Genomic DNA, 25,805 nt, shown 5'->3' on the forward strand with positions numbered 1-25,805 from the left:
CACATTCCAAATAGATGAGGGTACTATTGTGAACATTCTGCACCTAGATTGAACTATAAAGCACATAGCACATAACCACACATAGCATATAACCACCCACTCCATGAAGATGATGGCTATGTTGTGACCATATAGCACATAGCACATAGCACATAGCACATAGCATATAACCACCCACTCCATGAAGATGATGGCTATGTTGTGACCATATAGCACATATTTTGTGCTATATAGCACATAGCAGAAATAGAATATGCTCATATAGTACATAACCATACAATCCAAAACACATAGCACATAGCAGAAATAGAATATGCTCATACAGTACATAACCATACAATCCAAAACACTCTAACCACATAACCACATGGAAGTGAACCACATACTCCAAAACAAAGTGAAGCGCATGTAGGAGGGTATGCACCTTTGCTTTAGCCACATTGGCTTCTAATTGAGCAACGTTCTCTCTAGTAGTACTTGAGAACTGTCCAATCAAATCAATCAGGCATTGTCAAGCTACAGGGTCTTGCACGCAATCAATCTCCGTTTGCAACTTTATGGCCAAAGTGTTTGAGCTTTGAGCACCCTCAGTCCTATGCAATTCTCTGACTTGATCCTCTACCTGCTTCTTTGCACCCTCAAGTCTTGACTTATAGTCTTGCAATCTTCCCTCTGCAATATTCTTCATTTTTGCAAGTGCCCTGCTATCCTCCTCTGCCAATTGTACCAGGCATCCTCCTGTAGGCACGCTTGACACTGGTACAGACATACCTTCTGTTTTCAATGATGATCTGGTAGAGGTAGTAGTGGTTTTGGAACCTCTCCCTCTACCACTCATCTGCTCTTCCCACCTCTTGATATTGTTTTGCAAGTTGTGTCTTTCTTCTGAGGCTCTCATTGCCCTCTCTGCAAAGATAGCCCAAGAAATTTGATGTTTGCCAGATTCACTGCAGTTTTCCAATGCAAAGGCCTTTGCAAATTGAGTCCCTACTTCATACATGAAGGGACCCTCCTGGTAGACATCCTAGTGTCTCCACACAAGCTTTTGTAAGAACTCCGACCGAGCATGGTATGCCTTCACTTTCTTCTGGCTACCCGGAACAGGCTTTGGGCATATAAAGACAGCTTCCCAGTCCTCCTCAGAGATGTCATTGTTTCCTGTCAAGCTATGCAGATCAACTCCCTCCAATGGCAATCCACGCTCCATATGAAATTCCTCGGCAAGACGACAAAACTTCGTATGCAGAGGTGGTTCGATGTTCCTAACTAGACTGCTGCTTGCTTGAATCGGATGCTTTGAGGAAGGTGCCATGATGCAGTCTCAAGTGATATACCTGCACATCATCCAATGAACTCATGAGACGTGGTGTGCCCTCACTTATCATCCCTGCTAAAAAGAAACAAGAACTTCATGGGCCTGCTCTTGTAAGCAGGGCATTCAAGGTGATGTGCTATGGGATTTGCCCCAAGATTACATGCAGCTTGTGGACTAGCAAATTACCTCGGGAGTCTATGTCCTCTTATGCAGCCAGCAGCAGTAGCATTAGGTTTTTCTCGCCTCTTGTTGCAAATGAGCAAGGTGTGGCATTCATGCAGCTCCAAATGCAGCTTAATGTAGGTAAATGATCCCAGGTAGGGCGCGCGTGCTCAAGCAGTAGAGAGTGTACATGTTCAATGGGAGAGACATACCTCGAAGAGAAGAGGGCGGTTACTGCAATCGTCCTTGAAGCATCCAAGCTTGCACAGTAGAAGCTCTAAGCATAGTAGACCTTGAGCACGCGTGCGAGAGAGAGAGAGAGGCGGGGGGTCGGGGGGGGCACGGTGTTTGAAACTACCAACTACTCATGAAACAAAGTGGGTGTGTGAAGGCTTAGTATAACATTTTTTAGAATATAAATTTGGACGTTTGAAATATGGCACCAGTGACCACACCCCCAATGTCATGCTATGCTATTTAATTATATCACATATATAGCTTTCCAACTATTCATGCTTTCACCCTGCTACGTTGCATCGGGAGTTTCCAGTTCCCTCTCTGGAGAATACATTTGACCATGCTTGGATGAGGAGACGCATGCGCGACTACATGAAGCATCGGAGGTCAGATGCACAGATGCCAGACCTGAATGGCTTGAAAGAGAGGAGTGGAGGGGTATCAGGGAGGAGAGGACGACCAATCCAAACAAGTGGTGGCAGCAGAGGGACGCACCAAGAGTTCGCATCAAGACAGGATTATCGCATCACCTGGGGAGTGGCGGTTGGGCCAGCTTCGAGGAGGATTTTGTCCCATCACTTGGGTCATGGATCGACGGGGTGGAGAGGTGAGATTATTAAACTCTTGCATTGAAGTATTTGTATATGTGAGTCCCATTCACATCTACGCAGCTAGTAGCCCCATTGGTATGTCTTTTACCCTTCAATGGAGCGAATCACCACATGTTCAATTAGGTTAGATTTAAAATTAGATTTTGGATTGAGTTTTTATATTAGAGTCTACCTTCGAGATTACAGTAAAAAAATTAGAGTTAGAAGAACGGTGAAAAGATTTACTGTGAAAAGATGTTAAGATGTTGTGAAATGCTACAGCTAGAGAAGAGGCAAAGGGGTTTTGTCCACTACATGCACTATCATGTAGACGTGGGTGTGTAGATTTCTTGTACCCACAAATATAGGCATTGACCAATAAAGACAAGATTATAACCCGATGGTTCTGACCTCCGTGCACCTCTAGACCAAGGTATGTGGGGATTGGACATGACTAGAGAATGCGAGGTAGTTTACATTGTGAACAAAGAGAGAGAGAGAGAGAGAGAGAGAGAGAGAGAGAGAGAGAGAGAGAGAGAGACAGAGAGAGAGAGAGAGAGAGAGAGAGAGAGAGAGAGAGAGAGCCAATAGAAGATTAAATTTGTTGTCCAGGTTATAAGGTTTTTACCCTCATTATGAGTAGTGACAAGGATATGAGGCCGTCCAACCGAAACACCTATCTCTCAACGAGGATCTTATGTCGTTGTAATCAATGCAAGCATGCTGTGCGATGGACAAGACGCGTTTCTTTGCGGCACATTCAGTTCGATCCATCTATTATAGATTGAGTTGTTGCCAATTATAACTCGTCGGACTCTGTTGCTGGCCAACATGCAGCAATCTTGCAACCCAATAGACGTGTTCGCAGGAGCTTTGGTCAAGCAGCATATGTGAGGCCACAAGATGTAGCCTCTGACAGCTCGGGGGATGATCATGCAGACTAGATTCCCAACGAGGCAATCTTTGAGCCCGAGATTAATGAAATGATTGAGACAATCATGGATTCAGAAAGTCTTATCTATGATAATATGGAAAGTGAAGCCGATACGCCATTGTATGATGGAGCACGTGTGTCTAGATTGAAGGCGCTGCTGGTTCTTCTCAACATGCAGACAAAGTTTGGATGGAGTGACACTAGCATCATAGCTCTTTTCAGGTGATCTATTACAATGTGTTTACTTTAATAAAAAACTCGATGTATAATGATCTGATAGATTTTTACACAATTGTACCATATTTTTTTCGTTGTGTAGATTGCTCAAAGAGCACATACTGCTAGCTGATAATGTCATGCCACGTTCCAGAGAGGAAGTAAGAAAGATTTTGTGAAACTTGGGGATGGATTACAATTCGATCCACGCTTGTCCTAACGACTGCATTCTTTTCAGAGGGGAATACATAGACATGGAGAAGTGTCCGAAATGTGATTCCAAGAGATATCGAGTAGATCTCCACGGAACAAAAATTCCACAAATGGTTTTACGATATTTTTCTCTGCTTCCTTACATCAAGCATTTCTTTGAATGTAAGTCCATGGCTGCCCTAGCATCATGGCATGAGGAGAATAAATCTTTGGATGGTGTGCTACGAATTCCTGCAGATTGCACAACCTAGAAACATATAGATGAAACATGGTCGGATTTTTCCAGGGAAGCTCGAATTTGCGCCTAGGCCTGGCTGTGGATGGCGTAAATCCATTTGGTCAAAGATCAACACCTTACAGTGTATGGCCCGTTGTCATCGTCAACTACAACATTCCCCCGTGGTTGACTACGAAGAAGGGGCACCTATTGCTAAGCTTGATTGTGCCGGAGCAGTATAAAGTGAAGAATATGGATGTGTATCTTTGTCCACTATTGGAAGAGCTTCAACAATTGTGGATTGGCATAGAGTGGTGGATATGAGCCGACACACAGGTTGACGGAATGCTTTGATCAGAGGCATTCTAATGTGGACCATGCATGACTATCTCGAACTAACAAAATGCTCAGATGTACACTTAAACTCAAACACTTTAAATCTTGGTTTTTCTCAAGCTTATCTATTATCATGTGTATACATGCAGGGCTTCAAACAAGCAGACACAGAGCATGTGTCGCATGTGGACTTAGACTGAATGCACATCAGGCGCCCTCATTGAAGAATTAAATCTACGAAGGTCATCAAGCGTCTCTCCCAGATAATCATGTGTTACGCGACGGCTTTTTGGGAAGAGAGCCACTGAGGATGTCTTCACAAGCATGGTTAGAGAAGAAGGAGATGTGTGATGACGGTTTTCCCCCAGGGATGAAGAGACTCTCTCTATGGTACGAGTTACCATATTGGCCCCGACTCATGATCAATCACTTGCTTGATCCAATGCACATATTCAAGAATGTGGGTAATCTACTATGGGACCATCTGACCGGCAAGAAAGATACTTTGGGAGTGAGGGTTGACCTTAGAAATGTGGATTGTATGGAGCAATATTGGCCGCAGATAGCATCCGATGGATCAATAAAACTCCCTAAAGCGCCATGTATTTTCACAAGAGCCCAAGAACGCAAAGTAAAAGAGACCATTCGATCTTTGCGGACCCCCACTGGCGTAATGCACTCGCTCCGCACGTGTTTTACTAAAGAAGGAAAGCTTACAGGTTTGAAGTCACATGACTGGCATAAAATGTGTCAGGTATGTTCATAGTAGGATTTGTGTATCAAATTCGTGTGTGGACTTTAGTATCATTGATGCACGTGTTTTGTAGTTTATTTTACCAGTGGCCATTGAGGGATGTTTGTCTCTTGACGTCTGTAACACAATCTAAAAACTTGCGAAGTTGGTGCAATGGATCTCACAAAACCAGATCAACGTAGACTCTATACCATTTGCCAAACTAAACGTTGTAGAGGTTGTGTGCATGTTTGAGAAACACTTTCCTACTACCATACTATCCCGTGCTCTATATAGATATAGGAAGTTATGTTGAGCTTTGCGAGGAAGAGAGAGACCTCTTAAAGCCATAAATATTGTATTTGAACAATCTAGCTCCGTTTTATAATGTATATTATATCCACGTGGCTTTTTGTCCATTTCTGTCTATATGCGTCATTGCGTCATTGTATTTAATGGTCATTGCATCATTGTTTCATTGTTTTTAATGGTCTTTGCGTCCACTCCAGATACGTATGCTCCAGTGGAGACACCTGACGTCCATACCCCCGTCGACACGCCACTAGAGACCCCTGGATACCCAGGTCCACGCGTCACCGGCGAGAGGGTTTGCCTTACTCCGTCGACTTCAACGGCGGCATCATCTTAGATGATGAAGGCAAGAAGGTGATCTCGCGCATGCGCGGTCTTTGCTCTCAGGTGTTTAGACACTACATACTAAACACCTAGAGTGAAGTACCAAGTGATTTAAAAGACAAAGTCATCAGCATGCTTTATGACAAGTTTCGCGTTCCAACACGGGATGACCGCTTCAATGAAGATGTGGTGAAGGTACAACAATGAAGATGTGATGAAGGTACGAATGCGCGAATACTGCAAGCACAAGCGTTCTGAAGTGCAAAAAGCAATTAAGCATGGGTGAAACAGACCAAATTGAGTGGCCAAAGAAGATTGGAAGAATGCGAAGAAAGAAGCGCACGAGAATCCCGCCAAGTGGAAGCAACAAAAGGAGGCAGCGAGAGCGCGAGTAGAGGTAGGGAGCTCGCACCACTTGGGGAGCAGAGGGTGGGCATCATTTGAGGCCGATTTTGTAAGTGTTTTCGCATTGCTCTTTAGGTTTGATAGTTTGGGGTTTAGGGTTTTTAAATTCTAACATAATGGATTCTTTGTGTTGTCATAGCATATGTATCATGAGATGACTTTTTTACATCTTTTTGAAAACCATGTATATTTTTTCAATAATGATAATGGTGTTGTAACTATTACATTTGCAAAGTTTAACAATCAAGTGTTTTTGCCTATGATGTGTACAATTGTCATTGATTTACTTTCATCAATTTACTTTTGTTAGTTTTAGTTTTGTATCTTTATTCTACATACAATACTATGGATGATGGAGTTAATGGTTATATTGTATTGTGGGTGACTACTTTGGGTCTCTATCTAAGCTTGCACTTTCTTTCAAAGGTAAATCAATTATTGAAACATTCAATATGGTTGATGAATGCCCTGCCACTATAAAAAAATTCTCTCGGGTGTCGCTATGATCGTCACTATATAAAGCTCTACAGCGTGGCTATAAACGTCGCTATAGGTGGCCGGTAAACGTCGCTATAGGCATCGCTATATAGCGACGCTTATAGAGACTGTTATAGCGACGCTCATAGCGACGTTCCCGTATCGATGTTTTTAACGACGCCAATGTATTTCCGTCGCTAACAGCGTCACAAGTGCACACAACCTCTTGCAGTGCTCCATCTTCATTACACCTACGAGTTTTGTCAAGGAACACAAATTGTATTGTACAAAAGTCTCCTTTGATGGGAGAAGCTATAATACAAAGCCTTTATGGAGGGGGGACCGGCTCCATGCAAATCCAATCTTCAACTATTTTCAATTGTTCTATTTCTTTCTCTTTTCAAGTATTGTCTATGCCAAACTAGCTAGGCGTAAATTGCTAAGTTGCTTTCTCAAATTAAGTACTCTCTCTATGCTCATTACGAACTTGTTCTTAATGAAATGCTCACTATGTTATCAATTTCCGCTACACACAAGTTACTAGTGCATTAAATGTTTCACTTGGAGTTGACCCCAGCTGTCATAATAATCAATATCTAATTCTCCTAAATGATTTTCTCATATTAAACTGATCATTTAATGTGGGGAAGTGCCAAGGGAGAAAAAGCTAGAATATTGGTTAAGTTAGCAGAGCGGCCACAGTAGGGATCCAAAGGGGGGGCCATCTGCAAAAGAGCCATGTGAAACAACGGGCTAAAAAGACCCTAAGGTTCAGCCCATTAAGACTTCCAAAATGCTAAGGTTCCAAAATTCAAAGGTTGTGTCCAAAGGTCAACCTTAGGGAAAATTGGATGCTTAGTGTGTGCCCAAAAAGTCTTTCTGCATCCCTACATGGGAGGGGGCGAGCCCCAAAGCTAGGGGATGAGAGAGAAAGCCACACACACACACACAGGCTCCCTTTACACAAAGGGAATGAGGGACACATGTCAGCTCCCTAGGCCAGATGCCCACAAGGTATGCCCAATTCCTATTGGAAGACCCTTGAAGTGGACCAATGAGAATTAGGCTAGAGTAAATCTAGTTTAATTAATTTAAAAACATTTAATAAAAGAAACCAATAAGAATTAAGTGTCCTAGAAGACTATTGGGCAGTCTCCCAAGGGGTCCAATGAGCATTCAGGAGCCCTATGGCTTGCCTGATTCCTATTGGCCAGGAGGCAAAGGGGTCCAATGAGAGTTTAGTTTAATTATTTAATTATCTAAAGCTCTCACAAAAGGGGAAAGGGGGACACATGTCAGAAGGCTATCACTTATGCTGCTTAATCCCTATTGGCTTGACCTGGGGAGGTCCAATGAGGCAAAAGCCAGACTAACATAGCAGCTAGGGCTCGCCCAAGAGAGAGAGGGGGCTGATTTTTGCTTGGCATTCACTCTCACATTCTCACACTTGACCATGTGTGAAGGGAAAATCCTCTATCTCCTCCCAAGCTTTAATGGAGAGCTCATCACCTACTCCAAGCTTGTGAGATAGAAGCCTACATCAACACTCTCTTGGCATGTGGATGCAAATCCAACCAAGAGCCAAGCTTCAATGCATGCTCATCTTCTCTACCAAGCTAATTACTAAGCTAAGCTATGCTAATATGAGTGATTATGTGAGGAGATGTACTTCTTTCTCGTAAGATACTTCTTTTTCCTCTCAATCTACTCTCATACCCTGCTAGCTCTCACCATCTTCGAAGGTGTGTGAGGTCTTGGGTCTGAGAACGGGGATAATTCAAGTTGTGTTTGATTAAGTGTTTTGCTTGGTGTATGAAGCTTCCATCTTCATTGCACTAGCTAGTCTTGAAGGAACACAAAGAATTGTATTGTACAATGTCTCTCTTGATGGGAGAAACCATAATACAAAGCCTTTTGGAGGGGGGACCGGCTCCATGCAAATCCGGTCCTCAACTGTTGTCAATAGCTTAATTGCTCTCTCTTTTGAAAGTATTGTCGATGCTATCTAACTAGGTGTTATGCTTTTTGTTGCTCTCTCCACCCAAGCACTCTTGTAATTCTCATTAGGAATCAACTCTAATGAAATGCTCACTATGTTCATGCTAATTTCCGCTACACATAAGATTTTAGGCTATTAAATGTTACATTGGTATCAGAGCTCAAGGTTTCTCTTTTCTTGCTCAAGAAGGGAGGTCCTCAAGCTAGCTACAAATGGTTGGTATTATTAATTGCCTGTGAGTAAGTAGAATAGGGATTTTTCAGCCTTTCAGTGCGCTGCCTTTGTGCAGTTAACGGGGCATCACCGTCGAGAGCTATGGTCTTAATAGTGGAGTCCTACGGGGCTTGCCTACGGCTTAACCAATATTGAGCTATTAGAAGCTTGACAGGAGCCGGTGCTGTTTTGGTGTCGAAAGACCCTCTCTTCTATTCCTTGCAATTAATGGTATTCGAGCCGCGGGTACAGTAGCTTGAGTGCTTTTTCTAAAGGGGTAAAGAGGAGTAGCAACTAGGGCTTGAAGTGCCAAAGTACACCTAAAAAGTTTACACCTAAAAGTTGTTAGAATGGCTGACAATATTAAAGAGAGTGAAATTAATGTTGATAACTTTGATTTTGCTCATGAGCAAGCTACTAATGATGCTTCAATGCTTGTTAATTATCTTGTTTCTAGGCTTCATCAAGCCATGGGCAATCCATCTCTCCAAAGTGAAGTGCAACGGCAGCTCCGTGCTCACGGGATTCTCCAAGCTCATCACCATGACGAGAGAACACCTAGGAAGCTCCTTGTGAGACTACCAAAAGAGGTCTCTCTCCGATTCGGGAAGAAGAAGAGAATCCATATGAAGGGCTCAAGAACTTACTTCTTGATGATGCATCTCCTTCCCAAAGGAGAACTCAAGAGCCTCCACCGAAGGAACGAGAAAGAAGCGAGTCTCCCGCCACCTCGGCGGAGATGGCTCCACGAAGACGGCGGGCTAAACGCTCTCCATCACCACCAAAGCGGAGAAGACCATCATACTCTTCTCCACGTCATAATTCAAAGAGGGATGATAAAAAGCAAGAGAAGAAAAAGGCGAGAAAGAGGACACCCTCTTCTCCATCTTCTTCATCCTCTTCCTCTTATGAAAGCTATGGTGAAGACGACAAAGATCAAGACAAGAAAAAGGCGAGAAAGAGGTCACCCTCTTCTCCACCTTCTTCAAATTCTTCATTTTCTGAAGAAAGTGATGGTGCAACTTTTGAACCATCAAAAAGAAGAGGCCATAGAAAATCCTATGCCGCATGGAAGAGGTCGTCCAAGCTGAAGAAATTCAAAGAGGGAGGGAAGAGCATCTCTTTCCTTACCTATGATGGCACCTTCGGTGCTACAGACAAAGTTTTGGCCTTTATCCAGCAATTCGATGCGGCGTTTGGAGATGAGGGCTTCACGGAGTCCTCTAAGCTACGCCATGTAGCTATGCACTTTCAAAAGTCCGCCAGACAATGGTGGTCTAGCCTACGAGCCAACGGTGAAGCTCCACGAACATGGAAGGCTTTAAGAGCTTCCATTATGAAGCAGTTTTTGGCCACCGATGCCAAAGACAAAGTACTCACCGAATGGCGAAGCTTAAAGCTCTCTCCCAATGAATCCATCCACAAATATGTAGACAAGTTTTGGGACCTACAACTCAAAGCCACTGTCTTCAAAAAGTTGGATTTTGGAGAGCAAAAGCAACAATTTTGTGCGGGCTTAACCGAAGAAATGGCGGAGTATGTCAACTCCCAAAGGCCACGTACCATATCGGCGGTAATACACCATACTATGGTGGCCTCGCGAATCAATTTCCAAACGGGGGGTAAAAGAAATAATAAGCCCCCGGAAAACAAAGGTTCCAATGAGCCTAAGGGGAAGGACAATGTCCAAAAGTCTCCTAAGGGCAATTCCAACAAAGCTAAAGAGAAGGGAGTTTACAAAGGAAAGAATAAACTCTCTCCTGAAGAGCTTGAGCGTTATCGTAAAGATAACCGGTGTTTCAAGTGCGGCGAACAAGGGCATGCGTACCGCGCTTGTCCCCAAAAGAACAACCGCCAAGATCCTCCTAGAGCTTCTTTGGTTGAAATCCAAGAGGAGGAGATTCACCAAACTCACCACAAAGGATCTCCTCTATGCCATGCTTGGGGAAAGGTAAGAGAACATGATGCTTTTATTCTCTTTGACCCTGGTTCTACTCACAATTTTATATCTATGGAGTTAGCCACCAAGCTAGGCATACAATCCTACGAGATGGGAGATATCCTACCCGCAGACAGTGCCTTCAAGGGGCAAGAAGCTTCAGTCACTCCCTTAATCGGGAAATTGAGGCTTCATGTCCAAGGCTATGTGGACAAAGAGGACTTCTTTATCTCTCCTCTCAAGCATGAGGATGTAATCCTAGGGGCACCATGGTTTGACCGTTTGGCTGCCCATGTTAAATTTCCTGAAAGGAGAATCTCCTTTAAGTTCAGGGAAAAGGACATGTATATAGATGCTAGGGAGATGGGTAACACCATCCCCATTGTACATACACCAGCTTTCAACAAGTCAATAAAGAGCTCTATTTCCGTGTACATGATTTTTGTTAAAGATTCTCAAAATGAACCTAATGCTTTAGCAAAAGAAAATAAAAGCAACCAAAAGGAATTAGAGTTATCCAATTTTCTCAAGGGGTTTCAAGATGTCTTTATTGACGACATCCCTTCTGAGCTACCTCCTAAACGAGGTAATGACGACCATGCAATTGAACTTCTTCCAGGAAGTTCACCGCCTAACAAACCTCCTTATAGAGTTTCTCAAGCTCAACAAGAGGAGATTATGCGGCAAGTGCATGAGTTAATTGAGAAGGGCATGGTTAGGCCTAGCTCATCTCCATTTTGCTCACCTGTGCTATTAGTGCAAAAGAAAGACGGCACATATCGTATGTGTGTCGACTATAGAGCACTAAATAGGATCACTATCAAGAATAGGTTTCCCGTTCCACGGGTAGAAGACCTATTTGATAAGCTACAAGGATCGACCTACTTCAGTAGGATTGACCTAAAAAGTGGCTATCATCAAATAAGGATAGTTGATCAAGACATTGTAAAGACCGCATTTCGTACTACATTTGGTCTTTACGAATACATTGTCATGCCTTTTGGCTTGACTAATGCACCAGCCACATTTAACCGCTTGATGGAGAAGCTGTTCAGACCTCATCGAACCTTCACTGGAGTGTTCTTTGATGATATTATCATCTACTCTAATTCATAGAGGAACACAAGCAACACCTCCAGGTAATATTTCAAGTTTTAAGAGAGAATAAACTTTATGTTAATCGAAAGAAAAGTGAATTTTTCTTGCAAGAGATTCAATATTTAGGTCACATTATCTCTCAAGATGGAATCCAAATGGATCCATCCAAGTTAGAGGTAATAAAAGGATGGCCTAAACCAAGGAATCTTCATGAACTAAGAAGCTTTATAGGTATGTGTGCATACTATAGACGCTTCATAGAAAAGTTCTCACAAATTGCGGGACCATTACATGACCTAACAAAGAAAAATGTTAAGTATACGTGGTCTACTAAGGAAAACAATGCTTTCGAAAAGCTTAAAGAAAAACTTATCTCTCAACCTGTGCTTACACTACCGGATCTCTCAAAACCATTTGAGGTCCAATGTGATGCTTGTGGTGATTGCCTTGGGGCTGTTTTGCTTCAAGAAGGGCACGCCATAGGCTATGAGAGTCGAAGGCTCGACCCTGTTGAGCAAGCTTTAGGCATATACGAAAAAGAACTCCTTGCAGTTCTACATGCCTTAGACTCATGGAAGCACTATTTATTGGGGACTCCTTTCATTCTGCGAACGGATCACCAAAGTCTTAAGTACTTCATGACGCAGACCAAGCTCTTCGACAAACAAATGAGGTGGGCAAATTTCCTTTCGCAATTTCATTTTCATATTGCTCACATTGCTGGCAAGCATAATCAAGTAGCCGATGCACTCTCAAGACGACCGAGAGTGAATGCGGTTTCCATAGCAACTCACAATGATCTATCTTCAATGATAGATGAGTATGCTATTGATCCCGATTTTAGAGATGTGATTTCAGCCCTTGCATTAGGGAAGAAAGAAGAACCATTTACTTTACAAGATGGTTATCTTCTCTATGGCAATAGACTATGCGTTACTAACTCACTACGTGAGAAAGTAATGTATGAATCTCATGCTCCCCCATATGCGGGGCATAGAGGGATTCAGTCTACCCTAAAGGGAATTGAAACATATTTCTATTGGCCTACCATGAAAGTGAACATACATGAGTATGTTTCCAAATGTGTGGTATGTCAAAAGACAAAATTTGATAGAGGGAAGCAACTTGGATTGCTTCAACCCTTGCCAATCCCTAATTCACCGTGGGAGAGCATATCCATGGATTTTATCTTTGGATTGCCTAAGTCTATCCATGGGAATACGGGAATATGGACGATAGTAGACAGGTTCAGTAAACAAGCTCATTTTATACCTGTCAAAAAGACTATCAAAGCCCATCAAATGGCAACCCTCTTCATTTCACAAATTTTCAAGTACCATGGCTTGCCAATGTCCATAGTGTCGGATAGAGATCCTAGAATGACCAGTAATTTCTGGAAGGGTCTCTTTGAGAATTTAGGAACAAGGCTAAACTTCTCTTCGGCCTATCATCCACAAACTGATGGCCAAAGTGAAATAGCTAACCTAACTATTCTCGATCTACTAAAAGCCTATGTAACGGAAGTAGATCAAAGATCCCAATGGGAGAAGTACTTACCCCTAGTAGAGTATGTTTACAATAACACTGTACATACTTCTACAGGAAAAGCACCTTTCGAGGTAATTGAGGGAAGATCAAAAAGTCCCTTGCTACTTAAGGTACATGGGAAGATCTTCGCTGCAGATGAGTATAGCCGAGACCTACAAGAATCTTTCCAAAAGATTAAGGATGCTATCTCTATCTCACAGCAAAGGCAAAAGGCTGCTGCTGACAAGCACAGAAGAGCCCAAGCCTTTAAAGAAAACGATTGGGTCTTGTTAAAGTTTCCCAAGGCTCGATTAAGGCACACGACGGGCAAGAATCCTACGGGCCACCAAAAGTACTATGCTAAACTAGCAAAAAGGTACTATGGTCCCTTCCAGATTCTTAGGCCAATTAATGAAATGGCCTATCAACTTAAGTTGCCCAATCATTGGCTCATACACAATGCTTTTCATGTGAGCCTCTTAAAGCCTTACAAAGGAGAGCCACCTCAAGAACCAACTATTGAAGACCCACCGGAGATCGAGGACCACGAGGAGGTGCTGCAACCCGAGTCCATTCTCCGACATGAAGACAAGGTATTAAGAGGCGGTAAGACTATCCGACGATATCTTATTAAGTTTAAGAATTATCCTTTTGAAGATGCTAGATGGATGCAAGGCATACAATTAAAGGATAACCTAAACCTTGTCAATGCTTACAATGCTTCCCAAGAGTAAGCAAATGTACAAAATGTTAAAAATGAACAAAAATTTTTGTCTTATAAGACTCTCTTTTTCTTGATTTGTGCACAAAAATGAAGTAGTATGCATGCTTAGATCAAGTTTGTGGAGACGACGTCTCCCAAACACCAAGTAGAGCTTGTCACTCTACTATGGAAGACTGATAGGACTAATGTGCAGACATGCTTGCGGCAGCCTCAGGCTCTCAAGCGCCAAATGGACTAGTCATCCATTATGGAATGATGTCGTAGGGTAACATAGGGATCCTCTACCCGCTAAGAAAAGGACTCATGCATATGCTTTATCTTCTCTACACCATAGTCGAGGACGACTATGATTTCAAGAGAGAGGTAATGTCATAATAATCAATATCTAATTCTCCTAAATGATTTTCTCATATTAAACTGATCATTTAATGTGGGGAAGTGCCAAGGGAGAAAAAGCTAGAATATTGGTTAAGTTAGCAGACCGGCCACAGTAGGGATCCAAAGGGGGGGCCATCTGCAAAAGAGCCATGTGAAACAACGGGCTAAAAAGACCCTAAGGTTCAGCCCATTAAGACTTCCAAAATGCTAAGGTTCCAAAATTCAAAGGTTGTGTCCAAAGGTCAACCTTAGGGAAAATTGGATGCTTAGTGTGTGCCCAAAAAGTCTTTCTGCATCCCTACATGGGAGGGGGCGAGCCCCAAAGCTAGGGGATGAGAGAGAAAGCCACACACACACACACAGGCTCCCTTTACACAAAGGGAATGAGGGACACATGTCAGCTCCCTAGGCCAGATGCCCACAAGGTATGCCCAATTCCTATTGGAAGACCCTTGAAGTGGACCAATGAGAATTAGGCTAGAGTAAATCTAGTTTAATTAATTTAAAAACATTTAATAAAAGAAACCAATAAGAATTAAGTGTCCTAGAAGACTATTGGGCAGTCTCCCAAGGGGTCCAATGAGCATTCAGGAGCCCTATGGCTTGCCTGATTCCTATTGGCCAGGAGGCAAAGGGGTCCAATGAGAGTTTAGTTTAATTATTTAATTATCTAAAGCTCTCACAAAAGGGGAAAGGGGGACACATGTCAGAAGGCTATCACTTATGCTGCTTAATCCCTATTGGCTTGACCTGGGGAGGTCCAATGAGGCAAAAGCCAGACTAACATAGCAGCTAGGGCTCGCCCAAGAGAGAGAGGGGGCTGATTTTTGCTTGGCATTCACTCTCACATTCTCACACTTGACCATGTGTGAAGGGAAAATCCTCTATCTCCTCCCAAGCTTTAATGGAGAGCTCATCACCTACTCCAAGCTTGTGAGATAGAAGCCTACATCAACACTCTCTTGGCATGTGGATGCAAATCCAACCAAGAGCCAAGCTTCAATGCATGCTCATCTTCTCTACCAAGCTAATTACTAAGCTAAGCTATGCTAATATGAGTGATTATGTGAGGAGATGTACTTCTTTCTCGTAAGATACTTCTTTTTCCTCTCAATCTACTCTCATACCCTGCTAGCTCTCACCATCTTCGAAGGTGTGTGAGGTCTTGGGTCTGAGAACGGGGATAATTCAAGTTGTGTTTGATTAAGTGTTTTGCTTGGTGTATGAAGCTTCCATCTTCATTGCACTAGCTAGTCTTGAAGGAACACAAAGAATTGTATTGTACAATGTCTCTCTTGATGGGAGAAACCATAATACAAAGCCTTTTGGAGGGGGGACCGGCTCCATGCAAATCCGGTCCTCAACTGTTGTCAATAGCTTAATTGCTCTCTCTTTTGAAAGTATTGTCGATGCTATCTAACTAGGTGTTATGCTTTTTGTTGCTCTCTCCACCCAAGCACTCTTGTAATTCTCATTAGGAATCAACTCTAATGAAATGCTCACTATGTTCATGCTAATTTCCGCTACACATAAGATTTTAGGCTATTAAATGTTACACCAGCCATGCAAATGTGTGTGGCATTCGCATTGAGCGTAGTCAGACAACGTTGAACGAGGACTCAATGTTAGAAAAAAACCGGGGTATAGTGTATTTTAACCGGTTAAAATCATAAAATCCCGGTTAGATTTTGAGCTTGCCTTTAAGAAAACCGGAAAATTTACACAAGTTTTAGTGTAAATACCGGCAAAAGCTTCAAACTTTGACCTAAAAACCGGTAGAATTTCAAGTTTGTCCTTATTTTCTTCGGTTGGGAAAAATGTATTTTACTAGCCCTGCGAGGACTGTCGCCTTCTCTCTACTCTGCCAAAATTCGCAGGGTTGGCAATGCATGGCATCGTTGACCGGCAACGCCATGTGGGCCATGGAGCTCTTCTCTACTCGCAGCCCACTTGCCGAATGTTAACGTGCCAGTTGCAGCGTATTCTCTCTCTCTCTCTCTCTCTCTCTCTCTCTCTCTCTCTCTCTCTCTCTCTCTATGTTGCAGTACTCAATGCAAGCTTCTTCCATGACTCTCCTAAGCTTCTCTCTCCATAGCATTGCAGTGAGCTCTTTTTTTTCTTGTTGAGGTCTCCATCAATCCTCTCCCTCTCTCTCGCCCCCTATCGTCGACCGATGGCTCACGATTTTGAGCTTAACTCAATAGCCCTCAGCTCTCGGGAGGATGACCTCGATGCCAGGATTTGGAGCAGTATTTTGCAAATGCTGTCAAAATAGTTTCGAGCAAGTGGTTTTGATGCAATGGCAGCAAGCCCCGTCTGTGTCCCGACCATGCCACCACACCGGGCACCCCAACTTTTGTCATCATGGGCTCCACATCCGTGATGGCTGGCTTGCGACCTCCAATTCCATATCTCGCACCCCATTCAGCAAGGATACTCCAAGCACCAAATCAAAGCAAGTCTCATGGCATGTTCCATGTGGCAAACCTTCCAGGGCAACTCCCCAACAATACGTTCACTACCACCCTTGCTCAAAAGCACCAAAGAAACCAAGATTTTGAGAGAGCACCCCGGGCAAAAATGGCAGCACAAGAAGCTCCTACAGTGCAAGACAATTGGTCCTTAGAGGAGTTTCAAACTCTCACTTAGTCAAAGCATCGTTTGGATGTGGAGATGACCGTGGGAAAGGGCAAGGATAAAATCCTAAGCTTGGACGAAAGGTGGCGTTGTGTTTCAACTTGAGTGCGAGGGGGGTGCGAGAAAAGGGGGTGCTGCATACGGGTCTGCAATGTCAAGGACCACTTCCCAAAGTACAAGAAGGTTGTTGATCGTGATAAAGCACCACCAAGTGGGTTGATCTCCTATTAGCACATGGATTCGCAAGAGCGAAAAGCATATAGCTTGCCGCCATCATTTGACAAGACTATGTTTGACATTCTTGAACCCAACTTTGGACGAAATGTCTTGGTCAATCTAGGCAATGTCTTGTGTGATAGCTCATCACAAGAAGAAGGTTGTTGTTAAGTTGACTCACCTCTCTTTCCTCTATCTAGTTTTCATGTAGTGACCATTGGTTTCCTTTGTCTATAGGCAAAAGTACTGCTCAGAAAGGACACAATGAAGCTAGCACAATCCAAGGAGAAGGAGACGGGCCAACATAGCAAGACAATAGCTCCACCGCCAAGACTCGGGGGGAGTCACTATGTGTAAATTTTGTATATTGTGTGCGTTCAAGGAGCATTTATAAAACTCCTATATGTGAATTTTTGACAAATAAAATACATCCTATTTCTATTCAATCTGTATATTTTTTTCCTAATTCTATTTTATGGCACCCTTCTGTATGTGAAAATGTGAGAAAAATTAAATTTAATAATTCCTTTTGTTGCGCTCACATTGTCGTGCCATGGCACGTTCATAATGTGAAATTACAATATCTACCTCCTTCTCAATGCTATGGTTATGTGGGACCAAACGCTATGATGTACATAGTGTGATATATGCGAAAACGGTTGCCATGGTTGCAGGCGTGTATATACCTTGCCAGGCAGTCAAGGCCCACGACATGGCGATGTTGCATGTTTTACCACGTTAAATCATGCCTAATTTTCTTTAGGAATGTACAAATGTCAAGTGTTTTGAAGTGGCACGTCGCTCGTTTTGCCTAGAAAGTTCATTGCGGGTAATCTTGGCCAAAAATAGCAGGTTTCATGCACGGGTGTAAAAGACGTGTCAAAAGTGCTTACCAAGTGGAAAAATGAGTTTCAACATGAAATTTCATCCCAATGGGATTTTTTCACAATTTTAGGGATTTTTCCCAGCTCATTTGGGCTTTATACGAACAAAAAGGGGTATTTTGGGCTAAAAATGGTCATAAAATGGTCAAAAATAGCTCAAAATAGCTCAAAATGCCACATCAACAATGGTGCCGTCGTTGCTCAAAATGTGTGGTAAGTTTTAAAGCCAAGAATGAGCTCATTTGGGCATATTAGCAAGGTGATACAGCCATTCCTTTACAGGGTGCTAGTGCAGTCCCATGCTGCTTCAACTACATGGTTGAGGTTGTCAGGCCTCCGATTAGGGTTTCCCCTCCTCAAATAACTACTTGGACTTATCCAATGAAGTACTGAAGCTTCCATGAAATGATCACGACAATGAATCGAAGTGTAAATTTAGGGTTTTTAATAGGTCGAATGAGCACTGCATCTAATCTTTACACACACAAGAGTTTTGAGTTAGTAATGGTTCTTTTTCAAAGTGGAGATTTCATGGCTGGAGTTTTTTCCTTTTTTGGGGTTCTATGGCTGAACATTTAGTGTTCATAATTTTTCTTTTAAAGTAAAATTGGATGTGATTTGATGGTCCTTTCATCATAATCTCGAGTACCAAAACAAGCACGTTCCAAGCATTATAGCAAAGAGGGTTTGTGACATTTTTGTCACAAACGCTCTTAGAGTTAAAACCATCTTTAGGAAGAGGGTTGGTGATTCTCCATAAACGCTTTTTCATAAAGTGTTTGTGACTCTCATCACGAACTCTCATAGCCATAGGTTCCACACCTTCCGAGCTAGACCGCACACATCTCTCAACATTTCTGGTGAACCCAACGCAAAGTTGCTGGGGTGGGAGTTTGTGAATTGATCTAGAAACTTTGTTAGACATGGATTAAAATCAAGAGACACATGGGATGCACTTTGATCCTACAGTCATGCAGATGTTTCAAGCATTTGCCATGTACATGCAGCAATAATAAGCAGCGGAAAGAAGCCAGATTCCACCACAAAAGCACTACATTCCATTGTGAAGAGAATTGACCAGTTTGATGGCAAGGACATCACAGCGTGTCTACGAGATTATATAAAGGAAATGGAGTTGAACCGAGTGTGTGAGAAAGACATGGTTCGAAGTTTTGAGCTAGTTTGTGTCCCAGAGATCAGAGACCGTATTAGGGAAATTCAAAATGCTCATGGAAGAAATTGGGAGGAATTTAAGTTTGCTCTAAAAGAAGAATACTTTATGGAGGACTCTGAGAGGGTGACCAAAAGAACTTTCTTAGATTGGGTTGCAAAGCCTGAAGAAGGGATTCCTGCTGCAGAGCTTCTCAGAGAGTTTGAGCGACACTATGCTCAACCATCACAAACTAAACAAGCTTCCTTGGATAGAGAGAACGTAGAACTTTTCCTACTAGCAGCGGGCAAAGAAATTGAAGAAAAGTTAGAGCTTCTCTTGGAAGACAAAGATACAGATCAAGGTTTGAATACAAGGTGGAATGATGTACAGGATGTAGTCTCCTTGATGGCAAAAAGACAACACAAAAGAGACAAGATGGTGTTGAACAATGGTGCTCCAGTTCCTGCTATTATTGAGAAGCAGCCAAAACGTGCTATTATAGCTTCTAAGGATGATGGGTCTATGCTTGAAGAACTTGTGAAGGGCATATGCAAGTTGAAATTAAAGCTAGCAAGGCTTGAAGACAAGGGGCAAACATCTGGACAGTCATCAAGTCAAAGACCTCATAACAGAAAGGGATTTGTAAATAGGTGCATCTAGTGTGATAGCCCGGACCATCCAAGAAGAGACTGTGAAAGCTTCGAAGATGCCTTGGGTAAAGATCTTGTCTTCTTCAAAGAAGGGAAGATACATCTTAGTGAAACAGGGAAGCCCTTGGCGACCAAATTTGGCAAAGGAGGGATGAAAAAGCTAGTTGAGGACATGGAAACCAATCATGCTATCTCGATGGTTAAAGCAGCAGCATTTGGCTTAAAGGCTGGTCAAGTCATGCTCAAAGGGTCAAAATCTATTGAAGACGTGAGTGAGGATGGAGAAGATGTCTAGCCATCTGTGATGGAGTTAGCTATGAAGGGAAAGTTGACTAAAGAAGTCTTACATGAAGCAGGAGATTGTATGTGTCTTGAGACTGGGTGGAATGAACTTGTAGATGCTTTGTCAGTGCATGCCTACATTGCAAAGTGTCGAGGAAACAAGGCACTTGTTGAAGAAAAATGCAGCAGAGAAAATGGGGATGAAGGCCCCTCAAAGAGAGCTACTAGAGGTAGAGGGAGAAAGGATCCGAGTCCCTCTCAAGAGCCCATGGCAAGGGAGCCTCCATCATAAGAAGTACCAATAAGAGATGCTGCATCAAAGGAGAAGCAAGATAAAGAAAAGAGCAAGGGAAAAAGCCCATCATACAAGCTACAATTAGATATTGAAGCTGCCACAGATTTAAAGAAATTTTTAGAGGAAAGGATCTTAAATAGCAAGGTGGAGTTTACATTGGGAGAAGTCCATGGCATTGCAAAAAGAGAGTTCCACAAGGAAATCATTGATATCATAAGAAGGAAGCGACAAGCTTTAACGGAGTCTATCCAATCAGAGGTTGAAGAGAGTGCTTCAAAGACACATGTGATACAAGTACAACAAATAGATGAAGATGAGAATTTTGTAAGCTGCTACCAATCTTCAAGCGGCAGAAATAGGCATGTTAAATTTGAAGATGAAGATAAAGACGAAGCCACTCATAAGAGCCACTATTCTAGAAACCATTGAGCAAGGGATAAAACAAAAACCTTGGTTAAGGTGGGAGATCTTGAGGATCCTTGTGTGGCCTTGATAGACCATGGTTCAGAGATTAACCTCATGTCCAAGGGTCTCTATATGAAGGGAAATTGGCCAATTGATACTGACCATGGGTGGATGATTAGGGCTGCAAACAACTCATCCGAGGATCTCTATGGTGCTTGTCCAAATGTTAATGTAACCATAGGGGATGTGAAAGGTGAGCAAAATTTCTTTGTTCAAGAGATGTCAAGCTATCCTCTAATCCTTGGACAACCATACATCACCGCAGTGTGAATGGAGACAAAAGTATTGGATGATGGATTTGCCTATGCCAGGGTCAAAAGCAAAGATGGAAAACGAGTTCTTCAATTCTTGACAGTTTGCGTTGACCATGAGCAAAATCGTGACAACTTAAGGGACCATTCTCTACCAAAACCAAGCAAGGAGTTTCGAGATCAAAGGGAGATGAGGGGTTTTGACCGAGTACCATCGTAAAGCGGGAGTGCAGTGGTACAAAAAGAAAAAGGTTCTTGCCTGATCCGAAGGGAGCCGAAGCTTTTTCTACAGGTGCCCTAGTAGCAAAGGATGGATCAGCATCTTTCACAACGCTTCGAGATTTAAAGAAAGGACAAAAACAATATGTAAATAGTGTACAGAGAAAATACAAAAACCATAATTTTCTAGATGAATACGAGTACATTTCAGGTGTTTTTGAGGAGGTTTGTTTTGTTGATACTATGGGTGATCTCAATGCTATAACAAGTTCTAGTTTCGAGCAAGGAAATGACCTCGTAAAAGTAGCTTCTATGGACATGTATAGAATCATTGAGTCTTTCAAAGATGAGGAGTTCTTCAATGTGCAAAAAGACCTAGAAGTGCGAGTGGAGACGAAGTACAAAACTATAGCAAAGAAGGAGAAACCAGTGGCATTGCCTTTGCCTACAGATTGCAAGGAAACGATGGATCAAGCTTCTTTGCAACCTAGTCTCCGAGATCCAAAAAGAATTGGACATAAGTTTACGCAAGAGTCATTGAAGATGTTAAAAGTTGGAGGCAATGACTCCTTGACAGAGATTGAAAGAACATTCTTTGAACAGACACTCTCCAAGCATGGAAAAGCTTTTGCATTTGAGCCGCATGAGATAGGGTGTGTGGATCCATCTATAGTCAAACCAATGGTAATATTCGTTGTATCTCATGTGCCTTGGAATCTATGACCAATTCCACTGCCAAAAGAACTCTTGCCAAAGCTTATTGATTTACTCAATGAAAAGATAAAGATGGGGATTTTGGAACCTTCATGTGCCCCCTACTCAAGCAGATGGTTCACAGTACCAAAGAAAAATGGAGCTCTACGTTTCATTCAAGACATGCAGCCTGTCAACAAAGTCACAATCAGGAATATGGGTACAGGGCCAATTGTAGATGAGTTTGTAGAAGCATTTTCAGGAAGGGCAATATATTCTATGGGGGATTTGTACTCAGGGTATGATCAATTCCAACTAGCAATGGAAAGCAGGGACTTGACTACCATGAGAAAACCCTTGTGTTTGGTAAGGATGTGCACCTTACCGCAGGGAGCAACCAACTCGGTTGCGCACATGATCAACGATATGAACAAAGTCCTTCGTGACTTCATACCTCAAATTAAAATGCCTTTTCTTGATGACGTTCCAATCAAAGGATGCAACTTAGCTAAAAAAGATGAGGCTCTGGATTCGAGGGGGTGCTGTAAATATGTAGCAAACCACATCAATGATTGTGATAGAATTTTAACAAGGATGAAGAAGTGAACCTTACATTATCTGGGCAAAAGTCAGTGTTTGGGGTTGAAGAAATATTGATAGTGGGACATCTTTGTAATCCTCATGGCCGCCGACCTTGTCCAACTAAAGTGGATGCAATACAGAGGATGAAGGAAGTATGCCTAAATATCATAGAGGTGAGAATGTTTCTAGGTGCATGTGTCTTCTATCTCATATGGATTCCACATTATGCACATGTTTCAAATCCTCATTATCAATTGCTAAGGAAGAATCAAAGGTTTCAATGGAATGATGTACATGTAAAAGCTATGAGGAAGTTGAAGCAATTATTGCTGTCTTCACCAACTTTGAGGAAGATTGACTATGAGTGTGGAAGACCGGTGATTGTGATAGTGGACACTAGTCCAACGAGAATTGGATGGGCAGTAGGACAAGACGATGAAGAGAAACACAGGTATGTGGTGAGGTTTGGGTCCAAGGTTCTAAGATCTCGCCAAAGAGCATATCCACAGGTAAAAGGGGAGTTATGGAGGGTGGTTACAGCATTAAAGTGTGACAAAGAGTACTTCATTGGAGCATCTGTAGTTGTGAAGACTGATTGATTACCACTTCTGGGGATGATTGCAAGCTGCTCTACTCTTGATATTGCTATGCTTAGGTGGATTGCTTATATAAAGTCCTTGAACCCAGAATTGAATCACATTGCAGGAAAAGATAATGCAATGGCAGATATGCTTTCAAGGGCAAGGTATGAAGATGAGGATGATATGATTGATGAGGAAGAAGATGTGGGCACAAAATTCTACACAATTTCTCATGCAAAGTGTGATGATATATGCATTGTATCTTCAATTGAATCCTTTTCAGAGGAGTTCTATGAGGATGAATGGTTGCTCATAGGTCGCTACCTGAGTACTTTACAAAAGCAAGATGATTGGAGTGAGTCAGAATTCAAAAGGATCAGAAAGAAAGCATATGGATTCTTCTTGAGGGATGGCTACTTCTGGAAACATCCTAAAATAAGAGATGGGACTCCATTACGAGTAGTATGTGATAAGTCTACTCAGATCAAAGTTATCAAAGAGCTTCATGAAAGCCTATATGCTGGACATCGAGGTGTATGGGCTACGTTTTTCAAAGTGAAAGAGAGATATTGGTGGAAAGGCATGTATAAGGATGTAGCAGATTTTGTGGAGTCTTGTGTCACATGCCAAATGCATTCCAATGTACGTCATCATGATGAATTGCATCCTACATACCCATTAGCCATGCATTATAAATGGGTTGTTGATCTAGTCACAATGCCTTTAGGACTTTGGCAAATGAGATACTTGGTACTTTGGCAAATGAGATACTTGGTACTTGCACGAGAAGACTTGACAAACCAAGTGGAAGGGCGTGCATTGAGGACAAAAACTACAGAAGATGTTTGTAAATTTTTGCTTGAAGATGTAATTTGCCTCTATGGATGTGTGAGAAAGATAGTTGCTGATAGAGGTGAGTTAGATGCAGATGAAGCAAGGGATTTCTTTACAAGAATTGGTATCAAGCTAGCCCTGACTTGTGCTTATAATCCAGAGGAAAATGGGAAAAGTGAAAGAGGACATCCTCCTATTATCAAAGCTTTGGCTAAGGCATGCAAAGGTAGAATGTGTGAGTGGCCAAGGTTGCTACCATATGCTTTGTGGGTTGATCGTACAACTCATAGCTCAGTGACTGGTTACATGCCTACTGAATTGATGTATGGTCAGAAGCCAGTCATGCCAATTGAGGATGTAGTTCCTACTTGGAACATGTTACCTTGGGAAGATGATGTAAGTAGGGAAAATCTACTTGCTTTGTGCATAAGGCAATTGGAAAGAAGACAGGAAGACATAGACATTGCTAAAGCTCGATTGAAGGATGCAAGACTAAAGAATAAATATAGGTTTGATAAAATACATAGGCTTCGACCAAAGCCTATTGAAGAGGGTGATTGGGTCCTAATGTATGACAGTAGCCTTGACAACCAACACACCACACAAAGAAAACTTGCAAAAAGGTGGTTTGGTCCCTATGTTGTCAAACATGTGCTTGGAAATACTACATATACTTTGAGGGAGCTCGATGGAACAGAGCTTAAAATTCCCATAGCGGGCAAAAGAATCAAGATGTTCAATAGGAAACATGATAATGATCCTTTTGATTCACAACAAGATGATGATGAAGAACCTAATGACATTGCTATAGATGAGGATGAAGAAGCAGAGGATGATTTACCAGACTTTGCAGAAGATGAAAATTACATCCAAATATTTGTGGATCTTAATGAAGATTAAACCTATATAGGGAAAATGTTGGCACATGCCGGAGGATGTGCAGGTTCAAAGGGGGTGGATGTCGTGCCGTGGCACGTACATAGTGTAAAATAAAAACATTCACCTCACTTTTGACACTTCTTGATGCATTGAAAGAAAAGCAATAATGTACATATCGTGATATATGTTAAAGCGGCTACTGCGGTCGCTATCATGTACATACCTATCCGGGGAGTCATGGCCCTCGATGTGGCTCATTTGCATGCTTTTTTACTTGATAAGATGACTAATTTGGTTTGACAATGTACATAGTCTAAGTGTTTCATGGTGGCACACTCATCTCGCCTACAAAGACTGATGCGAGCAAAAACTGCCCAAAATAGCAGATAACAAGTGTCGTTGCAGAATTGCATGGAAAGTGACCCAAAATGGTATATTGATGAAAAATGATTCTTATCTATGATTTTTATGCTCATGCGAGTGATCCCACAAATTTAGGGATTTTCCTGATCCGTTTGGGATTTTTTGCATCAAAAATGACATTTTTTGGGTCAAAAATGAGCTGAAAATGGCCTAGTTTTGGTGCAAAGTGGCAAAATGGCCCAAAAATTGACACATCAGCTCATACTACCATGGGCAAGAGAGGAAAGGGGGCTTTGGACAGAAAAAACCTGCAATTTATGACTACTGTTCAAGAGCTTCCATGGTTGCCCAATCTATGTGTGTTGCAGTCCTGCCTCTTCGCAATCTTGTATCTGAGCTTGTGAGGGGGTGAATTAGGGTTTCCCCTTATCAAAATGGTGTGTGACTTCAATTTAGAAGCTCTTAAATCTAT

Source organism: Adiantum capillus-veneris, chromosome 16, assembly GCF_014529385.1.
Source record: "Adiantum capillus-veneris isolate H3 chromosome 16, ASM1452938v2, whole genome shotgun sequence".
Classification (NCBI taxonomy): Eukaryota; Viridiplantae; Streptophyta; class Polypodiopsida; order Polypodiales; family Pteridaceae; genus Adiantum; species Adiantum capillus-veneris.